At 39.3% G+C, this 23,852-nt stretch overlaps 1 protein-coding gene across 3 annotated transcripts in view; it reads left to right on the top strand.

The window, feature by feature from the left end:
• Positions 1-23,852, top strand: part of Acyp2 (acylphosphatase 2) — a 153,130-nt gene that overhangs the window by 48,725 nt on the left and 80,553 nt on the right. The gene's annotated exons all lie outside the window — the stretch shown is intronic.

The following is a 23,852-nucleotide window of genomic DNA, read 5'->3' as shown; positions in this document are numbered from 1 at the left end:
GGAGCACTCTCATGGGAGCATTTTTTCCACACTTCCTTGACTTCCTCTTCTGCAGACATCATATCATCTGCAAATAGTGATATTTTGACTTCTTCCTTTCCAATTTGTATCCCTTTGACCTTTTGTTTTCTGATTGCTCTGGCTAGGACTTAGAGAACTATATTGAATAAGTAAAGAAAGAGTGGGCAGTCTTGTTTAGTTCCTGATTTTAGTGGGACTGCTTCAAGTTTCTCTCCATTTAGTTTAATGTTAGCTACAGGTTTGCTGTATATGGCTTTTACTATGTTTAGGTATGGGGCTTGAATTCCTGTTCTTTCCAGGACTTTTATCATTAAGGGGTGTTGAATTTTGTCAAATGCTTTCTCAGCATCTAATGAAATGATCATGTGTTTTTATTTTGAGTTTGTTTATATAGTGGATTACGTTGATGGTTTTCTGTATATTGAACAATCCCTGCATACCTGTGATGAAGCCTACTTGATCATGATGGATGATCATTTTGATGTGTTCTTGGATTAGGTTTGCAATAATTTTATAGAGGAATTTTGCATCGATATTCATAAGGGTAATTGGTCTGAAGTTCTCCTTTTTTGTTGGGTCTTTGTGTGGTTTAGGTATAAGAGTAATTGTGGATTCATAGAAGGAATTCGGTAGTGCTCCATCTGTTTCAATTTTGTGGAATAGTTTGGACAACATTGGTATGATGTCTTCTATGAAGGTCTGACAGAATTCTGCACTAAATCCATCTGATCCTGGGATCTTTTTGGTTGGTAGACTTTTAATGACTGCTTCTATTTCTTTAGGAGTTATGGGGTTGTTTGAATGGTTTATCTGTTCCTGATTTAACTTTGGTTCCTGGTATATGTTTAGAAAATTGTCCAATTCCTCCAGGTTTTCCAATTTTGTTGAATATAAGCTTTTATAGTAGGATCTGATAATTTTTTTTTAATTTCCTCAGATTCTGTTGTTATTGTCTCCCTTTTCATTTCTGATTTTGTTCATTTGGACATACTCTCTGTGTCCTCTCGTTAGTCTGGCTAAGGGTTTATCTATCTTGTTGATTTTCTCAAAGAACTAGCTTTTGGTTCTGTAGTCCTTTTTGTTTCTACTTGGTTGATTTCAGCCCTGAGTTTGATTATTTCCTGCCTTCTACTCCTCTTTGGTATATTTGCTTCTTTTTGTTCTAGAGCTTTTAGGTGTGCTGTCAAGCTGCTGATGTATGCTCTCTCCTGTTTCTTTCTGTAGGCACTCAGAGCTATGAGTTTTCCTCTTAGCACAGCTTTCAGTGTTTCCCCTAAGTATGGGTATGTTTTACCTTCATTTTCATTAAATTCTAAGAAGTGTTTAATTTCTTTCTTTCTTTCTTCCTTGACCAAGCTATCATTGAGTAGAGCATTGTTCAACTTCCATGTATGTGTGGGTGTTCTTCCCTTATTATTGTTATTGAAGACCAGCCTCAGTCTGTGGTGTTCTGATAGGACCCATGGGATTATTTCTATATTTCTGTATCTGGTGAGGCCTGTTTTGTGACAGATTATATGGTGAATTTTGGAGAAGGTACCATGAGGTTGTGAGAAGAAGGTATATCCTTTTGTTTTAGGATGAAATGTTCTATAAATATCTGTTAAGTCCATTTGTTCATAACTTCTGTTAATCTATGTCTCTGTTTAATTTCTGTTTCCATGATCCGTCTAGTGATGAGAGTGTGGTGTTGAAATCTCCTACTATTGTGTGAGGTGAAATGTGTGTTTTGAGCTTTAGTAAGGTTTCTTTTATGAATGTAGATGCCCTTGTATTTGGAGCATAGATATTTAGGATTGAGAGTTCATCTTGGTGGATTTTTCCTTTGATAAATATGAAGTGTCATTCCTTATCTTTTTTTGATGACTTTTGGTTGAAAGTCGATTTTATTTGATATTAGAATGGCTACTCCAGCTTGCTTCTTCAGACCATTTGATTGAAAAGTGGTTTTCTAGCCTTTTACTCTGAGGTAGTGTCTGTCTTTTTCTCTGAGGTGTGTTTCCTGTAGGCAGCAAAATGCTTGTTCCTCTTTATGTATCCAGTCTATTAATCTGTGCCTTTTTATTGGGGAATTGAGTATATTGATGTTGAGAGATATTAAGGAATAGTGATTATTTGTTCCTGTTATTTTTGTATTTGGAGGTAGGATTATGTTTGTGTGCTTCTCTTCTTTTGGTTTTATTACAAAAAGATTACTTTATTGTTTTTTCTAGGGTGTAGCTTGCCTCCTTGTGTTGGGCTTTGCCATTTATTATCCTTTGTAGGGCTAGATTTGTAGAAGGATATTGTGTAAATTTGGTTTTGTCATGGAATATCTTGTTTTCTCCCTCAATGTTAATTGATAGTTTTGCTGGATACAGTAGCCTGGGGTGGCATTTGTGTTCTCTTAGGGTCTGTATGACATCTGTCCAGGATCTTCTGGCTTTCATAGTCTCTGGTGAGAAGTCTGGTGTGATTCTGATAGGTCTGCCTTTATATGTCTCTTGACCTTTTTCCCTTACTGCTTTCAATATTCTTTCTTTGTTTTGTGCATTTGGTATTTTGACTATTATGTGACGGGAGTAATTTCTTTTCTGGTCCAATCTACTTGGAGTTCTGTAGGGTTCTTTTATATTTATGGGCATTTCTTTCTTTAGGTTAGGGAAGTTTTCTTCTATAATTTTGTTGAAGATATTTACTAGCCCTTTAAGTTGGGAGTCTTCACTCTCTTCTATCCCTATTATCCTTAGGTTTGATCTTCTCATTTTGTTCTGGATTTCCTGTATGTTTTGGGCTAGGAGCTTTTTCCATTTTCCATTATCTTTAACAGTTGCGTCGATGTTTTCTATGGTATCTTCTGCCCCTGAGATTCTCTTCAATCTCTTATATTCTGTTGGTGATGCTTGCATCTATGACTCCTGATTTCTTCCCTAGGTTTTTTATCTCCAGGGTTGTCTGTCTTTGTGCTTTCTTTATTGTTTCTATTTCCATTTTTAACTCCTAGATGGTTTTGTTCATTTCCTTCTCCTATTGGAAGTTTTTTCCAATAGTTCTTTAAGGATTTTTGTGTTTCCTCTTTAAGGGCTTCTAGTTGTTAACTTGTGTTGTCCTATATTTCCTTAAGGGAGTTATTTATGACCTTTCTTGAAGTCCTCCATCATTATGATAAAATGTGATTTTAAATCTAGATCTTGATTTTCTGTTGTGTTTGGATATCCAGTGTTTACTTTGTTGGGAGAATTGTGCTCTGATGATGCCAGGTAGTCTTGGTTTCTTTTGCTTGGATTCCTGTGCTTGCCTCTCGCCATCAGATTGTGCCTGGTGTTAGCTTGTCTTGCTGTTTCTGATGGTGGCTTGACCCTCCTGTGGGCCTGTGTGTCAGCACTCCTGGAGACCTGTTTTCCTGTTTTCTTTCAGCCAGTTAAGGGAACAGAGTGTTCTGCTCTCAGGCGTTGTAGTCACTCCTGGCAGCTGGCTTTCAGCTCTCTGTGTGGGCAGGAACTAGAAGGGTCCTGCCCCTACTTCTCCCAGGTCCCTGTGCACAGGGGCCACAGATGGCACAAGGCATTTTCCTCTTGAGTCAGGAATCTGGGCCGAGAGTCCTGGTTTCCCAGGACTGTCCGCCTGCTGAAGTTCTAGTTCCACCCCCTACAGTATTTGGGTGCAGGAAGTTGTTTGACAAGTTCAGTTCAGTCTGAACTGTTGTGCTACTTACTGTAGCTTTACTCCCCCTCTATTCCTGTGTTCAGAGGCACTGTGCAGTTTCCTCTTGGGCCAGGGATGTGGACAATGGTGGGCAGAATTGACAGTCTGTCTTGCCCTGCAGTCTCAGGATTGCCTGCACTTCTGGGTCTTCAGGTTTCTCTTCCCCAGGATTTAGGAGCAGGGAGCTGTGGGTTGGGATCAGAGAGGTTTGGGCCACAGCTAGAATCCAGAAATGCCTGGTCCCAGAGGACTTCTGCCTTTGTGTGTCTTGAGTCCACCAATAGCCTTGGTTTTTGCTGCTTATGTTCTTGTGCTTGCCTCTTGCCATCTGGTTATCTCTAGTGCTACCTGTCCTTGCTGTTTCTGACTAGAGCCTGTTCCTCCTGTTATCCTGGTTATGTCAGAATTCTTCACAGTCCTGCTGTCTCTGTGATCCTGTGATTCTGAGATCCTGTGATCCTGAGATCCTGGGCATATCAGAGTTTCTGGGAGTCAAATTGCCTCTCTGATCCTGAAATCCTGGTGTGACTAAACTTCTGAGATCCTGTTGTGTCAGAGCTCCTGGGAGTCAAGCTTTCTCAGAGTATTGCAGGAGTAGGTGGGGAGCTAGAGCCCTGGATTTGCTCAGGGCACAAGTGCAATTGGAAAGAACTCATGCCTCTGGCTGGGCAGGGATTTGAGTTTCCTTGGTTCCTCTTAGGGTCCCAGTTATGCTGGGTGTTCGGAAAGATGTTGTGGCCTCAATCATGATCTTGAGTGTGTCAGAGCTCCAGTGCTCCTGGTTGTGTCAGATCTCCTGGGAGTCCAGCTTCCTCTGTGATTCTGTGATCCTGGGTGGTTCAGAGAACCTGGGAGTTGAGCTCACTCTAGTTGTTGTAAGAGTGGATGCAGAGCCCGCACCCCACATCTGCTCTGGATTCGGGTGCAGACCAGAATGAACCAGTGCCACTGGATGGGTAAGGGTTTCTGCATCCCTGGATTCCGGGGATCCCATTTACTCCAGGTGTTGGGGCAGTTGTTATTGCCTCCTTACTTGTGATCCTGGGTGTGTTAGAGCACCTGGGAGTCAGGCTTCCTCTGGGCATTGTGGGACTAGGTGTGGAGCCAGTGCCCAAGGTTTTCTCAGAGCACTGGTTCAGACCAGAAGGAGAGAGCAGGGTTTTTTAAAATTATAAATAATATTTAATATCTATAAAATATATACTATAAATTATAAAATACAATGAGAAACTATGACCCATCATTCAATTTATATATTAAAAATAGTATTAGGTTTTTGCCTCCTTTTGTCTGTTATATTCTGAAGTCTATTATTTGTCATCATAGTCACATTGGCCAGATGTCATGGATCACAGTATAGTTCTGGTTGCTGAATGTGCTGTTCACCAATTTAAGTACAGCTCCTTACTCTATTTGCTCATAAATACCAGCTTCCATGAGAATAAGCATTGCAAACAAAGTTAACCATGGAATGCCCCGCCCTCTTTTAAAATTAGTGATTCTAAAAACTTTGAACTGGAAATTTTAATAATAGAGTAAGTGGATCTAAGCTTTTTTTTGGAAATTGTACTTGTCAGTTCTATTTTTGGTTTCTTAGGAAACAAGTTAAAAACAGCCTTTTAGTACTTCATGCACTCCTAATTACACTTCTTTCGCTTCTTTTGAAAGGCTTGTTTTCATTTTTAAAAGTTGCAGATTTTTTTTCTTTATACTAATTGGGATATTGGTTTTAAAAATTCATATTCCCTCCAAGCATGGCCATTAAAATCTATATATAAATGTTTTCAAAGAGCTTACACACAGAAGTCAGGTGCTCTAGGCAAAGCTCTTATCATTGAAGTTATTTAGTATGATCATGAGCATTCTGGTACACTTTTAGCAACTGAAGTGACACACTGCATTGAGATTCCTTCTCCTCAAATCATTGGCCACACTAATTGATATTGCATGAGGGAGCATGTAACCCCTTTCAGGGAATGGGTGTGGAGACAAATCCATTAGCTTAGCTTCCATACCCGGAGAAGGAACAGCCTTTAAGTGAAAAGGGGTGAGGAGTAGAGTCTGAACTTCATTAATCTCTTACTGCCTATACTATAAGTTTGTAGCTCCTGGGTCTTGCATGTTGGCAGTTTTATGTCTTATCCTAGTGGATTTCCATACAGTTACATGTTTTCTGAGGTACTTTAGTAATGAAAGTTGGGGGCGAGAGAAATGGCTAAGTTGGTTAAGTGCTTACCATACAAGCCTGAAGACTGAGATTGTATACCCAGGACTCTCATTAAAAAAATTGGATGCTGTCAGACACACCTGCAAACCCAGTACTGGGAGACAGAGAGAGGAGGATCCCTGGGCTTGATGGTCACTCAGTGTAGAGGAATCAGCAGGCTCAAGGTTCAGCAAGAGACCCTGTCTCAAAACAAAAATGAAGTGTGACCAAAGAAGACCAAGTGATCTTTGACCTTCTCATGTACACACACACACACACACACACACACACACACACACACACACACATATATATATATATATATAGATAGATAGATAGATAGATAGATAGATAGATAGATAGATAGATAGATAGATGAACATATACACACCCACACAAAGAGATGAAAACTTGGGAAAGATTTGTTATGTGATTATTGTTTCTGTCTGGAGTATGAACCAAGGTAAATCTCTCTAAGCTTTTCTTTCCTTCTGATGCTTTAGCCAAGCAGTTATTAATGGCTCTTCAATTGCTATCATCAGTTTTCAAGGCCAATTCTGATTGACCATGGTGTGGTCATGTGTGGGTTTTAAAGCATGTAAACATGTACTCTTCTGCCTTCCCTGTTTTGTGCTGCAACACTCCATGTTTGGGAAGTCCTCTTTGAGACTTCACCAGGAACATTTTCACCCATCTTCACTCAGATGCCTCTCATTCAGGTCTTAGTTCAGACTTGTTCTTCTCTAGAAAGAACCTTACTAGTGTCCCTGCCTACCTTATTTTCACTACAAGCAGTTATTGCCATCGATTCTTTTGTGCTGTAGTAACATAAAATACCCATGGTGGGTGCTGAGGCAGGAGTGATGGGCAGGTGGGGGAGCACCCTCATGGAGGCAGGGGATAGAGGGGAAACTGGGAAGGGGGATAACATTTGAAATGTAAATAAATAAAATAACCAATAAAAAATGAAAACAATACCTATGGTGGAGTCATCTGTAAAGTACTAAGTGTATTTTCTTATCATTCAGGATGCTATGAAGTGCAAGAGCAGGTTCTGACAAACTCTGGTGGGCTTGATCTTAGCTTCCAATATGGTGCCTTGTTGCTGTGTCTTCTGGAGGATGGGATCACTGTGTTCTCACAGGATAGAAGGTGTAGAGCGTGGAGCTGATAACTAAATTCTGGTTCCCTAATTGTTTCTTGATTATGTCAAAAAGATAGCAGAAGCTAATAGCTGGGTGAAGAGGAAAAGGTGAGATTTCTGGGTCCCAGGAGGAAGAGGAGGGGAGGAAAGAGGAAAATTTGGATACACTGTGGAGCAGATAGGAAACAGCAGACTTCTAGGTCTCTTGGGGCACCTATAGTATGTAGCTTCCACCACCAACAGAGGCAAAGAAGGATGGAAAAGACTACTGTTAGATTAGAATAGGAAATTCTTCACCCAGCCATTGAGTTATCTTGTCAGTTTTAAAATAAAAGTCTCTAGTGTTCTCCTTCTTTGGGGCTAAAGGAGACAGGACAAGAGAGTGGGCAGCCAACGTAGCCAGTAGCATACAAATAGCAGCTCACAGTGTTTTCAGTAAAGGTGGTTCAGAGGAATGGGCGGTGTTCTTGGGAAATGCCAGCTTGCAGCTGGCAGGGCTAAGTGAGATGGTGGCATGGTGACATGGTGGCAGCATCTGGGAGCTTGGGGAGAGCTCCCAAATTACATGGAACAAGAAGGTAAAAGCCAAGTTCATTAATGCTGCACACAGTCTCTTCTACATTGTAGGGGAGGAGTCTAATTGCTTCTCAAAGTTTCCAAACTATTGAATGTCAGTCATCTTCTTAGCCTATAAATTCTAATACCTAAATTTTGGAGGAGGAAAATTCAAACCGTAGCATTCATCTTGTATGTAAAACTCCCCAAAACCACAGCAGACACTGCAGGAGCAAGATTGTGTGGTCAGAACCTCTTTAAACATAACTGAAACCTCTGGCAGTGCAAGACTAGAAAGAGAGGTATTTGTTTCTAAAGCCTTCCTTTCCAGGCTGTAACTCAAGAGTGGCATCATACTACCAAATTCATGGCACCTGCCATGAGGTCCTCTGCCACAGTATTAGAATATTTCTTTGAGCAGTTAGTTGTCCCTGATCTTTCAGGCCCAGGAGTGATAGTAAGTCTCCATTGTTGCAAGCTGTGGGATGCTTCATCTTACCTTCCTTTATCCCTGCTCATAGTTCTGCATTGCGCCATCTATCCCAGACAGAATGTTCTGATGTGAAGATTGGTACAGAAGGCAGCCCCCATTTTGTACACATCCTCTGAGATACAATTTTATATGACCATGAATCAGAATGGTTTCAAACGTTCAATCTTCCTGCTTCAACCTCCTAAATTCTGACATTATTAGTCTGCCCCACCACATTTGGTCATACACACACACACACACACACACACACACACACACACACACAGACACACACACACACACACACACACACACACACACACACACACACACACACACACACTCGTTTTTATGTAACCCAGGCTATTTTAAAACTTGCTATATAACCACACAGGTCTTGGGCTTGAACTCTTAAGGAATGTGCCACCAAGTTTGACTTGTATATATAATTTTTGTACTAATTGTTACCCCAACATAGAAAGCACTTATTATGCACTAAAAATTCCCAATAAATACCTTCTTAAAACATGATTTATTATGGGTTGATCATGTACCTTAACTTGTTTATTCAATAGTGACAGAAGGGTTGTTTTGTTTCATCTAATTTTTTTCATTAATTTATTTATTCGTCTAATTTATTTTGTGTGCTATAATTTTTTTAAAGCAGTTGAATCATTCTATTTTGAGAGTACCACAAAATAAAGCAAGGCTGACACCCACCACACACATGCATACACACACACACACACACACACACACACACACACACACACACACACATAACCAAACACTTCCTTAAACATAGCATTTAATGTCTGGTATATATGCACTTTAAAAAAAAAACTTGAATCCAATATCTTATGTTTTCTAAGCAAGGCTTTATTTGATTGTGATTCTTTTATATTACCGTATTTTGTTATTCTAGAAAAAATAGGAAGCATTTAGTGGAAAGGCTTTGAAAGATAATGTAGTTGGATTGTCATGCACTTTCCAGAAGAACGGCACTACAATTATAAACATTGAGGAATAGGTTTCTAAGGAAACAGGAGACTAGAACAAAGCAACCATGAACTTGAAGATTTCTCTGTGGCTCTTTATAAAATCTTGTCTTATTTTGGGTAGGCAAATAGAATACACTACCACAGACTAGGTGGCTTGTAAACAACAGACATTTGTTTTTTATAATGCTGTAAGCTAAAAAATCCCAGGATCAAGGTTTCAGCAGATTCATAGTAAGGGAACTACTTCCCTTCGTGGACAACTGTGGCCTGTTCTGTGGGATACCAATTCCATTCTAAGGGCACTGTCTTCTTGTCTTAATCATATCTTTACTATCTCACCTCTACACACCTTCACACTGGGGACAAGCTTTCAATATAGAGATTTGATTGTGGAGTGAAGGTGGGAATACAACAGAGACACAGACACAGGACAGATGTTTAGACATTAACATTGTCTTTCTCAAGTCAGTATTACTTTACTATTATAAAGAGACTTGAATAGATTAATTACTTCATTCAGTAACTGCTTGAGAACTTACCATGCTCAAAGTGGCAGGATATGGCTGTAGAAAAGTAGAAAATCTCATAGCAACAAAGTATCTCAAAGGTCATGTCATGAGCCCTAAAAGAGAATAAATAGGATAAGAAAAGAGTAAATGCAGCAGGAGCTCTGGATGAGATGGAAGAGTTAGATGTTCTAGAAGGTACCATGCTCCTGTGGGCTGAAAGAGAACTAGACTTAAAGTTTAACTTCTGATTTTGTCGAAGTTCCCATGTGTCTCTGAATACTATGACAAGCTAACAAAGAGATAATGTGAATGTAATAATTAATAGTCTCTATTAATAATAGTTATAGAATTAAAGTATAGAAAAATCCTAGCATTATAAGTGTTATTTTCTGCCAGGCACCAAATAAACAGTAGCTTCCCGTTAATTGTTCTTAAAGTTATTATATAAATTTAAATCTAAATTCTGTAATAGCCATTTCCTGGTGACCTATACATCTTTGAATCAATTAATTAATCAAATATTTATTGAGCACTTACCATGTGCCAGTCTCATGCACTTATTGATCTTATTTGGTTATGACTCATAGTCATAGAACAGTACTGAGCAGTACTGACAGTTGTCCACCCCAACAATAGATGTACACAGTATATTAAATGTTTCTTAGAACTGTGAAATAAGTTGTTTTCTTTGAGACAGGGTTTTGCTCTGTAGTCCACACTGGCCTCAGACTCACTGTGTAGCCCAGACTGGCTCCAGTCTCAAAGGAACCTATTCTGCCTTAGCCTCCTTAAATGATGAGTCTGCAGGTACTCTGTGCCACCATGCCCAACTGGGCAGTCAGTTCAACATGCAAAATGCATTAAAACATTAGTCATAAACCTTAAAATCTCAACCATTCTCTGACAAAAATCTAAATGATTATTTATATGATTACTATAAGCTTTAATTAGAAATGTATTCTTTGACAACTGTATATGTGTATTTAACATCTTTTAATAATATTCATCCCCTTTGCTCACTAAACATAGAAATCATTTACTTAGAAATAACAAAAACTAAAAAACATAAGGTGAAATCTCTGGCCACTATATTTTCTCTGACAATCCCATCTCTCCTGGATTGCCTCTTGCTTAGAGAAACAAAGCAGATTTCTGGTTTTGCATTTTCTTGGATTATAATCTGTCTATGTGGCAATGCCCACGCCCAAGCTCACTAGAGCCTGAGACCTGGCTACCAGGCTTTGGAAAGACTCCATTTGGAAATTATGAGGAACGTTAACATCATAGTTAGTGATGAACTGCTGAAGGGAACACCTGTCATCATTGCCATTTAACTGGGGTTGGGGATTCAGTGTAATAAAATGCAACATAAGTAGTAAATGTTACAGTTCAGGAGGCAGTATGTCACCATTGGAATTTTATAGTATTATATATCTAAAAGGCTCACAAAAATTAACCAAAAAACCATTAAAAGCAACAAGAGTGTGATCAAGTAGCTGCTTTAGGGTCAATGTGATGAGTTTCATTTTAATTGCCATCATACTACCTGCTCCTCCAGCCTTGGCCCTAGGTCTCATGGTACCATGGTCAGTCTGATGAGAATAATGTGTGGAGAAGGACCAATAAGAAACTCCAGTAGAATGAACACAGCATCCAGGTGTGGTCACTAGGCTTGGATGTTACTGTACTCTCAATGACCACTACACCCTGACATTTTTTAGATCCTGTTGTCAATGGGGCTTCATACAGCCCAGGATCTGATATCTCCCTAGCAATTGCCGAGTCCAGGTTAATGTTAAATGTTGTCTATATTTTGTCATGGGAGAAGAGGATGACAAAAATCTTATGTAGCCTAGGCTGCCCTTGAATATTGCTAAGGATGATGTTGAATTTCTCATCCTTCCTTCTTTTCTACCTCCCAAATGCTGGGATTACTAGTGTGTACCACAATACTTGGCAAATGTTTAATTTATTAGGGTGATGTCATTATTTAAAGTTATTTATCTTTTTTTTTTTGAGACATATCTGCTCCTAACAGTTCCCCTTTAGTGGATTTAACAAAGAATTTGAACATCTCCACCTCCAGGTGACGTAATATTTTGTGGCGAGACAGCCACTAGGCAAAAATTGCCTCTATTCATCTGCAGACTAAATACTGCCCAGAAAAGGACACATTACAGAATAAGTTGACTGATAATTTCTGCTAATCCAGAGTGATCAGTGTTGGGCTCTACCTTGGTGTTTCCCTCCCCCCTCGCTGAGCCTTTTAGCCTGCTATAGCAAGAAATTGTTTACACCATTGGCAGCTGCTCTTAGCCCCCGATTTGGGGCTGGGATTTTCCATGGCACCCTTCCTCCCAACAAGCACCTTCCTGCTTGTTGTTGTTAAGAAGTTGTTTATGCCCCTGATTGGGCTGGAACTTTCACCACACAGACTTTTCTTGTTTTCCTGGTTGGGGATTTTCACCTGCTTTGTTGTTTTTCCATGGCTTTTGCCTGGGGTATATAAGGAGATCTCAGTAAAGCCTTGGTGGCACTCGCTGAAAACGGGTGACCCGTGTATGTGTTTTCTTTCAATCCCGCAGACCTACGCCCGATATTCACACACTGGCAGCGCAGGTGCCGACATCCAGCCCTTTGAAATTCTGTGTTTCAAAAGTCTGTCAGATGATGTAGGCCGGAAGTTCTGAGGACTTGCTCTCATGTGTTGCTAACATGACTGTGCTAGTGGAAATTTGTCTCTACAACCTGTCTCAGTTCTAGAAGCCATGTTATGCTTCCTATATTTATAGATATTTGGTCATTCTCAGGTTTCTGTCGGAGTTGAAGACTAATTGGTCTCATGGCTACCCAAGCTAATTAACTTTGAGAAAACATAGTCATCTAGATGACTTTCTAATGGTAACAGTTGTGCACAGCTTACATTTGATGAAAAAAAAATTTTAATTAAACAGAAAGGGTGATGTATAAGATGATGTTATTAGGTAGCAAGGCGGGTCCAGGATAAGGCATAGCCTGTCATTGGACGAGAAGGAAGAGTAGGTGGGGAAAAGTCCAGGAAGGAGGGAGGAAAATTGAAAAAAAAACATCAAGATGGAGACAACAGAGCAGGATGATCCGGATCCAGGTGGACTGGGTCGGTTTTGTCTTGTCTAGGTGGGCGGTTTAAATCTTTATTAATTGGCAGTAAATGTGTCGTATTGATGTATTATGGATTGGGAATTTAACATGCAAATCTAATTGCTAAATTACAAGTTTCTGGGAACTTGGATTTACTGGGCTAAAGAGGACAGTGTGTGAAAGAAATGGCCGAGAGGCAGTTGGAGTGTGGACCTGGTTCTGTTGCCCGAGTGGAGTGAGAATACAAGGGCCCACACACAAAGGCCAGCAGAACGAGGTGCGTGCGTGTGCGTGTGTGTGCGTGCGTGCGTGTGTGTGTGTGTGCGTGCGTGCGTGCGCGCGTGTGCGTGTGCGTGTGCGTGTGCGTGTGCGTGTATGTTTGTCAGGCATGGTAACTACTGCCTAGGGGACCTAGTGGAGAGGGTGGCTAAAAGGGAGACAGCCAGGAGAGGGTGGCTTGCTGACCGCATGGTAGAGTAGCAGCTGAAGTGAGCAGATCCAGCTCGTGGAGACTGATAGAAAATGTTCCTTTTTAATCATACCACAACAAATTTGTTTACTTATCTCTCTATTTATTACATTCATTTATTTAGCAGTATATGTGCGCAGGAGCCATGCTGTGTGTAGAGTTCAGAGGACAACATTGGGAGTTAGTCTCTCCTTCCATAAGGGATCAAATTCAGGTCAGGAATTGAAGTCAGGCTCAGTGGCAAGTGAAATATGCCTTAGATCCCTATTTTGGCAAATAAGCCTTCTACTACAACAAAAGTGGAAATATAAATAAAAAAGTTACAGTTTCTGTATGACTGTAAGCTAGGAAAGAATTATACACATTAAGGGCTTTCTACCATTTATAAATGTCATGTTTTGGTGTCTTCTTTTCTGTTCCCGTGAAGTAAATGTGTTGGCCTATTTTCATTTGGTTCTGTCTAATCCTCTATGTGATGATTCTCATCACTGCAAATCAAATTCATTTATTTGCTTCAAAATGTAATTTAGAAATGCAAACTAAGTGTTCCCCTGCATAGGATGTAGTCTGCCTTAAACACCAAATGCATGTAATAAAAGCTATAAACCATGCAAGGGACTATAATAGGCTTTCTCCATATTGCTTAATATAGGTTCTTTAAGTGATTGAAATACTGTAAATTTGAGTATAGCAATTTTCCACAAATTATAAATTTATATAATTTTAATGTAAAGATAATTTAAAATATTTTTAATTTTTTTCAATAAATATATTTTGATGATGTTTTTCTTCTACTCTAATTCCTCCCAGATCCTTCCCACTTCTCTACCCATTCAACCTTATGTTTACTTTCTCTTTCTTTTAAACAAATAAACAAAAATCCAGGACCATAGAAACATACAAAATCACCTCGCACAAAAACAGGAATAAAAATAAATAAGCAAAAGACCAATAAGACAAAATCTGTCCCAACAGAACAAAATGAAACCAAAAGTCTACAAAAATACCATTGAGTTCATTTTGTGTTGGCCAACTACTCCTAGTCATGAGGCTGCCCTCAGGCACTGTCAATGCACCTCGGTTAGGGATTGGAGCCCATGTCTGCTTACCTCTCTCAGTACTTGGATCTGATCTAGTTTGAACCTGTGTCTGCCTTGGACATGCTGTTACAGTCTCTGGATTTATATGTCTATCGGTCCTGTTGTGTCTGACATACTGTTTCCATGGAGTCATCCATTACTTATGGGTCTTAAAATCTTTCTGCCTCCTTTTCCACATATATTCCTGAGCCTTGAAGACTTTGATGAAGACATCTCATTTAGGACTAAGTGCCCCAAAGTTTCTTACTCTGCACATTGTACAGTTCTAGGTCTCTGTGCTAAGTTTCCATCTACTGTAACAAGAAGCTTCTCTGATGAGAGCTTAGGGCATTGATTTATTAATATAGCAGTATGTCATCAAGAGTCATTTTATTGCTATGTTCTTTTAGTAGAATGATAGTATTCTATTTCCCTTAGGTCAATGACCTGTCTAGTTTTAGGTTCTTGGCCACATTAGCAGCATCGTATATGGGTTTCATTTCATGGAGTGAACCTTAAATACAATTTTAGACAGTGGTTGGTCACTTTCATAACATGCGTCACTTCTGCATCAGTATATCTTGCAGGAAGATCACTGTTAATAGGTCTCAGGGTTTGTAACTGGGAGAGATTGATAATCACCTTTCTCCTCTGGTAGTGTGCAGAGTGCCTCCCAGTACCATGAAAAGTAGTCAGTAGGAGTGAAACTTATAGTTAGGTACCAGCTCAGCCTCAATGACATATATAAGTGTTGTCTTTAGCAATAGGGCCTTACCATTAAATTGTGTAGAGTAGCCAATAGCTTTGGCAGTAGTCTAGGATGCTTGGGGGTTTCCTTGGGGCTCTATATCAATATCTACATCTATATCTATATAGCTGACACTCTCTCTCTCTCTCTCTTTCCATCCATCCATCTATCATCTATTGTATTCTATCTATACAGTATATATGTGTGCAGAGAAAGATATAAATAGAGGTGTAAATATGTTGTTATTTTATTGTATATACAGTATATGTATATGTATATGTATATGTATATGTGTGTGGGTGTTCAGCTGCCAGAAGTTTATGTTAGGTGTCTTCCTTCCCCAATTGTTCCTCACATTCTCCCTCCCTTCCCTCTTTCTTCCTTCCTTCCTTGCTCTTTTGTTTATTTATTTTTTGAGACAAGGTCTTTCCCTGAACCTGGAGTTCACCAATTCAGCCAGACTGTATGCCCAGGTTTAAGTAGACACTTAAGACTGGAACTGAGCTCTCCAGGCTTGCACATAGTAAGCAATTTACTGATGACACCATATCCCCAGACCCAGACTATTGATGAATACATATAAATATATACATATATGTATACATGTATAAAGAATGACTTTAAGAAAATGACTTGTGCATTTTGCGGGGTAGGCAATGTCAAGTTTATTGGGCTGGCTACCAGAGTATAAGTTCAGAAAAGATTTATTGTTTTGTGTTAAGTCTGAAAACTCAACAATTCAAAAGTTCAAAATTTCAATGTTACATTCTAAAGACAAAATTCCTGGTCTCAAAAGACTGCCCTTGCTATTGATTTCTTCACCTATTGGATAAATTTCCTTCACACTGTGGAGACTTGTTTTCCTTGATATTAACTGATTGCAAATGTTAGTCACATACTGGAGGAGGGTGATCCCATAGGAAGTCCAGCAATCTCAACTAACCTGGACCCCTGAGATCTCTCAGACAATGAGCCACCAACCAGGCAGCATTAACTACCTGGTATGAGGTCCCACCTCCATCCCCCCTCCTCAGACACATATACAGCAGAGGACAGCTTGGTCTGGCTTCAGTGAAAGAGGAGTGGCCAAACCCTTGGGAAACTTGAGGTTCCTGGGAGTGGGGAGGCCTGGTGAGGATTGGGGATGGGGTGGGGACATCCTCTTGGAGACAGGGGAGGAGGAAGAATGGGATGAGGAATTGTCAGAGGGTGGAGCAGGAGGGGGATAATGACTGGAATGTAAAAAACAAAAAAGTAATAAAAAAGAACCCTCTAAAATAAGACCCAGCCTAGACTGTGACCAAACAATTGAGAACCTTAGTCTAGCTAAACTGACAAAATTTACCATCAACAATTAATCTTATATACATTGTTGTGAATGTAGCAGTGGCCAAATTAAAGTTCTTGGGAGCTAGAGTTTTTCTCTAACTTGGATTCAGTAGTCATGGAACACTACAGTAATGACAATGTTAAATAAGTCCTGAACACTCTGAAGTGAATGAACAGGATACAAAACACAAAGCATAAATAATAGTTCTTATCAGTTGATTTATCATTTTTTCAGTAATGGTGTGATATTTTGTTCTTTGAAACTTGGGTTTTTTTTTTTTTTTTTTTTTTTTTTTGCACACATTCTTTTTTGGCCTATATTATATACATGCAATGTGGATTAAAAGAGGAAACTAATCAGTTAGTCACCAGATTTCTGCAATGCTAAAACTGTTACAGTACAGAATGTTCCAAGACCTCACACAAATCCACTCTTATCTCATGGGGTATGTTTCTCTTATGGTTTATGTGTGCCTCCAGCCCAGGGAAACATTGTCCCCTCTTTAATCTTATCCTCAGCATCTACTTAGGGGTCTTTCAGGCATGCTTACTCTTTAGCTTTCTTTTTGTCTTCACATTACTCTCTTTGTAATTAACTCACATTTAAAAAATTTCATTTACTCATCTCCTCCTGTAGCAATAGAATGCACTCTCCATTGTCCTTTTCTTCTTTTTGTTTCCCCCTCCTGAACCACCCACGCCTTCCCCCTTCCTGGTCCTGACATTCCCCTACACTGGGGAGGGGAGGGTCTAGCCTCCGCAGGACCAAGGGCTTCTCTTCCCATTGGTGCCCAACAAGGCCATCTCTGCTACATATGCAGATGGAGCTATGGGTCTATCCATGTGTACTCTTTGGGTAGTAGTTTGGTCCCTGAGACCTCTGTTTGGTTGGTATTGTTGTTCTTATGAGGTTTCAAGCCCCTTCAGTTCCTTCAATCCTTTCTCTAACTCCTCCAATGGGGACCCCATTCTCAGTTCAATGTTTGCTGCTAGCATTTGCCTTTGTATTTGTCACACTCTGGAAGAGCCTCTCAGGAGACAGCTAGATCAGGCTCCTGTCAACATGCACTTATGGCATCAGCAGTATTGGCTGGGTTTGGTGGCTGTGTGTATATGGGCTGGATCCCCAGGTGGGGCAGGCTCTGACTGGCCATTCCTTCAGTCTCTGCTCCAAACTTTGTCTCCATATCTCCTACTATAAATATTTTTATTCCCCCTGTTAAGAAGGACTGAAGCATCCGCACTTTGGTCATCCTTCTTCTTGAGCTTCATGTGGTCTGTGGATTGTACCTTGGGTAATTTGAGCTCTTGGGATAATATCCACTTATCAGTGAGTGCATACCATGTGTGGTTTTTTGTGATTGGGTTACCCACTCAGGATAATATTTTCTAGTTCCATCCATTGGCCTATGAATTTCATGAAGTCATTGTTTTTGATAGCTGAGTAGTACTTGATTATGAAGACATATCACATTTTCTGTATCAACTCCTCTGTTGAAGGGCATCTGGGTTCTTTCCAGCTTCTGGCTATTATAAATAAGGCTGCTATGAACATAATGGAGCATATGTCCTTGTTAATGTTGGAGTATCATTTGGGTATATGCCCAGGAGTGGTATAGCTGGGTCCTAGGTAGTATTATGTCCAATTTTCTGAGGAACTTCCAGACTGATTTTCACAGTGGTTGTACCAGCTTGAAATCCCACCAACAATGGAGGAGTGTTCCTCTTTCTCCATATCCTCACCAGCATTTGTTGTCACCTGAGTTTTTGATCTTAGCCTTTCTGACAGGTGTGAGGTGGAATCTCAGGGTTGTTTTGATTTCAATTTCCCTGATAACTAAGGATGTTGAACATTTCTTTAGGTACTTCTCAGCCATTGGATATTCCTAGGTTGAGAATTCTTCATTTAGCTCTGTACCCCATTTTTAAAATTTGACTCTGTGGAGTCTAACTTCTTGAGTGCTTTGTATATATTGGATATTAGCCTTTGACCAGATGTAGGATTGGTAAAGATCTTTTCCCAATCAATTGGTTGGTGTTTTGTCCTAATGACAGTGTCCTTTGCCTTATGGAAGCTTTGCAATTTTATAAGGTCTCACTTGTCGATTCTTGATCCTAGAGCATAAGCCACTGGTTCTGTTCAGGAAATGCTCCCCTGTGCCCATGTATTCAAGGCTCTTTCTTCCCCATTTCTCTTAGATCAGTTTGAGTGTATCTGGTTTTATGTGGAGGTCCTTGATCCTCTTAGACTTGAGCTTTGAACAGCGCAATAAGAATGGATTGATTTGCACTCTTCTACATGCTGACCTCCAATTGAACCAGCACCATTTGTTGAAAATGCTATCTTTTTTCCACTGGATGGTTTTAGCTCCTTTGTCATAGATAAAGAGACCATAGGTGTGTGGGTTCATTTCTGGGTCTTCCATTCTATTCCATTGATCTACCTGCCTGTCTCCGTATCAATGCCATACAGTTTTTATCACTATTGCTCTGTAAAACAGCTTGAGGTCAGGGATGGTGATTCCTCCAGAAGTTCTTTCATTGTTGAGGATAGTTTTCGCTATCCTGGGTATTTTGTTATTCCAGATGAATTTGCAAATTGCTCTTTCTACTCTATGAAGAATTGAATTGGAATTTTGATGGGAATTATACTGAATCTGTAGATTGTTTTTGGCAAGATGGCCATTTTTACAATATTGATCCTGCCAGTTCATGAGTATGTGAGATATTTCCATCTTGAATTCTTTTCTTCAGAGACTTGAAGCTCTTATCATACACATTTTTCACTTGCTTGGTTTGAGTCGCACTGAGGTGCATTTTTACGTTATTTGTGAATATTGTGAAGGGTGTTGTTTCCCTAATTTCTGTCTCAGCCTGTTTATCCTTTTAATAGAGGGAGGCTACTGATTTGTTTGAGTTAATTTCATACCCAGCCACTTTGCTGAAGTTGTTTATCAGGTTTAAGAGTTTTCTGGTGTAATTTTTGGGGTCACTTCCATATACTATCATATCATCTGCAAATAGTGATATTTTGACTTCTTTCTCTCCAATTTGTATCCATTTGACCTCTTTATGTTGTCTAATTGCTCTGGCTAGGACTTCAAGTACTACATTGAATATGTACAGAGAGAGTGGACAGCCTGTCTTGTTCCTGATTTTAGTGTGATTGCTTCAAGTTTCTCTCCACTTGTTTGACGTTGGCTATTGGTATGCTGTATATTGCTTTCACTATATTTATGCATGGGCTTTGAATTCCTGATCTTTCCTAGACTTTTAACATAGGGTGTTGAATTTTGTCAAATGCTTTCTAATGAGATCATCCTGTGTTTTGTTTCTTTGAGTTTGTTTATATAGTGGATTATGTTGATGGATTTTCATATATTGAACCATCCCTGCATCCCTGTGATGAAGCCCTGTGATCATGATGCACGATCGTTTTGATGTGTTCTTGGATTCAGTTTGTGAGAATTTTATTGAGTATTTTTGCATCAATATTCATGAGGTAAATTGGTCTGAAGTTCTCTTTCTTTGCTGCGATTTTGAGTGATTTAGTATAAGCATAATTGTGGCTCCATAAAAAGAATTGGGTACTGTTCCTTCTCTTTCTGTTTTGTGGAATAGTTTGGACAGTATTGGTATTAGGTCTTTTATGAAAGTCTGATAGAGTTCTGCCCCAAACCCATCTGGTTCTGTGATTTCTTTGGTTGGGAGACTTTTCATAACTGCTTCTATTCATTTAGGAATAATGGGACTGTTTAGATGGTTTATCAGATACTGATTTAACTTTGGTACCTGGTACCAGTCTAGAAAATTATCCATTTCATCCAGATTTCCCAATTTTGTTAAATATAGGCATTTGTAGTAGGATCTGATGATTTTTTTAATTTCTTCAGTTTCTGTTGTTACGTCTCCCTTTTCATTTCTGATTTTATTAATTTGGATACTCTCTTTGTGCCCTCTGGTTAGTCTGGCTAAGGGTTTATTTATCTCATTGATGTTCTCAAAGAACCAGCTCCTGCTTTATGTTTGTTTGTTTGTTTTTGGTTTTTTTGATTCCTTGTATTTACTTTTTGTTTCTATGTGGGTGATTTCATCCCTGAGTTTGATTGTTTCCTGTCTTCTACTCCTCTTGGGTGGCTTTGCTTCTTTTTGTTCTAGAGCTTTCTGGAGTGCTGTCAAGCTGCTAGTGTATGCTTTCTCCAGTTTGATTTTAGAGGTACTCAGAGCTATGAGTTTTCCTCTTAGCACTGCTTTCATTGTGTCCCACAAGTTTGGGTATGTTGTGCCTTCATTTTCATTAAACTATAAAAAGTCTTTAATTTCTTTCTTTATTTCTTCCTTGACCAAGTTATCATTGAGTAAAGTTGAGAAGTTCAACTTCCATGTATATGTGGGCTTCTGTCATTTGTTGTTGTGGGTTTTTTTTATTTGTTTGTTTTTTGTTGTAGTGTTATAGAATAGCAGCCTTAGTCTATGATGATTTAAAAGTATGCATGGGATCGTTTCAATCTTCTTGTATCTTTTAAGGCTTGTTTTGTGACCAATTATATAGTCAAATTTGGAGAACATACCATGAGGTGCTGAATAGTAGGTATATTCTCTTGGTTTAGGATGAAATGTTCTATAGATATCTTTAAATCCATTTGGTTCTTAACTTGTTAGTTTCTCCATGTCTCTGTTTAGTTTCTGTTTCCATGCTCTGTCTATTGATGAGAGTGGGGTCTTGAATTCTTCCACTATAATTGTGTAAGGTGCAATATGTGCTTTGGCCTTTAGTAAGGTTTCTTTCACAAATGTAGATACCCTTGCATTTGGAGCATAGATATTCAGGATTGAGAGTTCATCTTGGTGGGTTTTTCATTTGATGAATATGAAGGGTCCTTCCTTACCTTTTTTGATAACTTTTGGGTGAAAGTTGATTTTATTCGACATTAGAATGGCTACTCCAGCTTGCTTCTTTGGACCATTTGCTTGGTAAATTGTTTTCCAGCCTTTTACTCTGAGGCACTGTTTGTCTTTGTCACGGAGGCGTGTTTTCTGTATGCAGAAAAGTTCTGAGTCCTCTTTACATATCCTGTCTGTTAGTCTATGTCTTTTTATTGGGGAATTGAGTCCATTGATGTTAAGTGATCCTAAGGAATAGTGATTGCTATTTCTTCTTATTTTTGTTAGAGGTGTTATTATCTTTGTGAGGCTCTCTTCTTTTGGGTTTGTTGCAAGATTATTTTCTTGCCTTTTCTAGGGTGTATTTTCCCTCCTGGTGTTTTAGTTTTCCATCTATTATTCTTTGTAGGGCTTAATTTGTGGAAAGATATTATGTAAATTTGGTTTTGTCATGGGATATCTTGGTTTCTCCATCTATAATAATTGAGAGTTTTGCTGGCTATAGTAGCCTGGGCTGGCATTTGTGTTCTCTTAGGGTCTGTATGACATCTGCCCAGGATCTTCTGGCTTTCATAGTCTCTGTTGAGAAGTCGGGTGTAATTCCGATAGGTCTGACTTTATCTGTTACTTAAACTTTTTCCCTTACTGCTTTTAATATTCTTTCTTTTTTTATTTGGTGTTTTGAGTATTATGTGACAGAGGGAGTTTCTCTTCTGGTCCAGTCTATTTGGAGTTCTATAGACTTCTTGTATATTCATGGGTATCTCTTTCTTTAGGTTAGGGAAGTTTTCTTCTATAATTTTGTTGAAGATATTTACTGGCTGTTTAAGTTGGAAATCCCCATTCTCTTCTATACCTATTATCCTTATGTTTGGTCTTTTCATTTTGTCCTGGATTTCCTGAGTGTTTTGGGTTAGGAATTTATTTGCCTTTTACATTTTCTTTGATTTGTTGTGTCAATGTTTTCTGTGGTATCTTCTGCCCCTGAGATTCTCTCTTCTATCTTGTATTCTGTTGGTGATGCTTGTGTCTATGACTCCTGATCTCTTCCCTAGGTTTTCTGTCTCCAAGTTTGTCTTCCTTTGTGCTTTTTTTTTATTGTTTCTATTTCCATTTTTAAATCCTAGACAGTTTCTTTTTCTATTCCTTTACCTGTTTGATTGTGTTTTCCTGTAATTCTTTAAGGGATTTTTGTGTTACCTCTTTAAGGGCTTCTACTTGTTTACTCCTGTTGTCCTGTATTTCTTTAACAGTGTTATTTATGTCTTTCTTAAAGTCCTCCATCATTATCATGAGATGTGATTTTAAATCTAAGTCTTGCTCTTTTTTGGTGTGTTTGGATAGCCAGTATTTGCTTTGGTGGGAGAACTGGGCTCTGATGATGCCAAGTAGTTTTGGTTTCTATTGCTTAGTTTCCTGCATGTGCTTCTTGCCATCAGGTTAGGGTTAGAGTTAGTTTGTCTCTAGTGTTAACTTGTCTTGCTTTCTCTGACAGTGGCTTGACACTCCTGTAAGCCTGTGTGTCAGTATTCCTTTAGACCTCTTTTCTCCCAGAGGGACTGGGTCAGCTCTGGGTGCAAACAGAAACCCGAAGGGTCCTGTTCCAGACTTCTCCTGGGTTTGTGTGTCTTGAGGGCTCCAGGCGGGAAGAGTTGGTCTTACCTCTGCTCTCAGGTGTGTCAGTGCTCTTGGTGAGTTGGATCCTCTCCTTGACTACTCCTAGGTTCCTGTGTCCAGAGACTCTAGGTGGGTTCCTCTTGGGCCAGTAATATGAGCAGAAGTAGTGGTCTCCCCTGAGCTCTCAGGATTGTCCGTACTTCTGAGAGTGCAGCTCTCTCCCCTACGGGATTTGGTTACAGAGTGCTGTGGGACTGGGTCAGCTCCAGGTGCCAGAAAACATGTCTTTTTTAAAATGCCTAAATTTGCTCAGTTATGTCCTAGCATTGATAATCATAAGCTGTTCTTCATTTATATTTCTTATTTTCATGGAAAGCCCTCATCATATTTTTCTTTTTAAAGGTTATTCTTGTTTTCTTTTTAGATCCTTAGAACTGTGAATGGTAGTTTACTGTGTTTCTTTTTAATTGCCAGAGTTTGACTTCCTTTCACTTGACATTATATGGCTTCCATGATTGGGCAGGAAATTAGATTTTTGTCCAGAATAGCAAGATACAACAGAAATGACTCTCTTAGCTCTGAAGACTTCTTACTGCGGGAAGCCTAAACTAAAGTAGTGGCCCAGAGACTGACTTATTAATTCATTAAACAGCCTGCTGATAAGAAATTATGTTTATGCTTTGGAAGAGAAGGTATTTTCTTTTTTAGGACTCAATTGGATTCCTGTTAAGAGGGAGAGCAGACAAAGCATTGTTACTTGCCCACATGTTGAGTAAGGCTCTTCACGATTCACCAGATTCATGGGGTTAGTTATTTGTGTACTTGTGTCACTATAGCTGCTCTATGGGTGAGTGTATGGATGAATACACGGTCACTGAAGCTGTTTCTCAAAACAGTCCATTGGCTCTCTCTTTGCTTTCTCTTGAAGAACATTGAGGGAATGAGACAACATTTCAAGATTTTTTTTTTTTTTTTTTTTTTTTTTTTTGGCAAGCTCAGCTTTTCAAACTGTTT

The sequence above is a fragment of the Rattus rattus genome, chromosome 11 (assembly GCF_011064425.1).
Source record: "Rattus rattus isolate New Zealand chromosome 11, Rrattus_CSIRO_v1, whole genome shotgun sequence".
In the NCBI taxonomy this organism is placed as follows: domain Eukaryota; kingdom Metazoa; phylum Chordata; class Mammalia; order Rodentia; family Muridae; genus Rattus; species Rattus rattus.
Note: the sequence above shows the minus strand (reverse complement) of the source record. Positions and strands in the feature narration are given on the sequence as shown.